Consider the following 1,698-nt stretch of genomic DNA (forward strand, 5'->3'; position numbering starts at 1 on the left):
TGTTATAAGAAGGGGGGGGGGGGGGGGTGTATAAAAATATGCTCATTTTCATAAAAATATCAAGAATTGAATGTGAATACAATAAAAATCACCAAAAAATTATAAAAAAAACCTACATAAGAAATTTGAAAAACAAATATAAAAATGGACCAATATAAGCTTTCTGGATCAAAAATAAAATTAGTGTCATTTTTGGCCTTCGGGTTATTTTGACCCGCGAGGGACAATTTTGTTATAGGTTCGGGAGGGACGGATGCGGGTTAAGATTTTTTTCATCCATTATTAGTATCAAAATTTAGCACACCTCAGAACTGACAAGCTGTATATTTTGATCACATCATTAGAGACAAGTGTGATCAATTTTGAGTTGTGTGTATATGACAGCTGTATGGCAGCTGTGTTCATGGTGTGAAATGTGTTTTAGTGAGTGAGAATGTGTTTAGAGTTGTACAAAAAAAAAAAGTGCAATGTGTGTAACTAACTGAAATTGTTTTGCCAAAAGAATTATTTATTCGATGGGTTTATGTGTCTGAGCATTTGGCTCAGAGAATGGGGTTTAGTGTTTTAGCAATTCAGAAAAAAAAATGCAAAATGTGACAAAATGCAATGTGACCTTAATTGTAGAAAGAACAGAAAGTGGGCACAGTGCTGACTCAGTTTGTCCCAATGAAGGAAATTACATGTCTTTTTTTGTTCTTTTTAAAAATTTAATCAAAGTTTCTGAAGAAAAATACGTTATATTATCAGATAAGTCAAATATGGTCCCAAAATAGTGTGCGAGTTGCCCAAAAATAATTTCCATTGTTTTGCTGACATCTAAGACTTCTTGTATGCCTCATTCATCACTGATAAAATACAAACAATGGTGGTGTCATCAGTAAATGTGATGATGCGGCTGCTGAAATGGAAATGCAGTCATAGGTGAATAGTGAGCAGCCTGATATAGAGCTGAGACAGCAGCTCTGCGTAATACAGGTGCTCTGAAAAAATATCCTTTTAGGATTTGCTAAGGACAATGTTTTGTTTGCACATAATGTTTGCAGGTCGATGACAACTTTTCTACCTAGGACATTATTTCTCTCTATTTATTTGTAGTTATTATATGTTAATGGTTATGAATGCAAATTGAGGTCCAAACATATGAGACCTGAGACCTGAACACAGCTTGATCCATTCAAGAGAGTGACCGATATGAACAATGAAGACCAAGTCAAAGATGAAGTTCAATCAGCTGACAGCAAATTGTTTTTCATTTCGTTTTGTTTTGCTTCCAGTGTCCTGAGAGACCCTGATCTCCTATAAGAATGACAGCAAATCAATCTTCCCCCCCCCAGACAGAATTATTTTTATTTTGTGCATTTAATATTTTCATCTTTTCCCTTCAAGGAGTTTATTAACAAAGACAATACAATACAAAAAAAACAAAAAAACATGAGCTGATGTAACTTTCAACTTACAACTTACTTTTTAAACTTCATTGTCACATTTTAACATATTTTAGAGCAGGGGTGCCCAAACTCGGTCCTGGAGGGCCTGAACGGTGTCCTGCAGAGTTTAGCTCCAACCTCAATTAAACACACCTGAACCAGCTAATCAAGCTCTTACTAGGCATACTAGAAACTTGAAGGCAGGTGTGTTGAGGCAAGTTGGAGCTAAACTCTGCAGGACACCGGCCCTCCAGGACCGTGTTTGAGCACC

The sequence above is a fragment of the Sinocyclocheilus anshuiensis genome, unplaced genomic scaffold, assembly GCF_001515605.1.
Source record: "Sinocyclocheilus anshuiensis isolate Anshui unplaced genomic scaffold, SAMN03320099.WGS_v1.1 scaffold436, whole genome shotgun sequence".
Lineage (NCBI taxonomy): Eukaryota > Metazoa > Chordata > Actinopteri > Cypriniformes > Cyprinidae > Sinocyclocheilus > Sinocyclocheilus anshuiensis.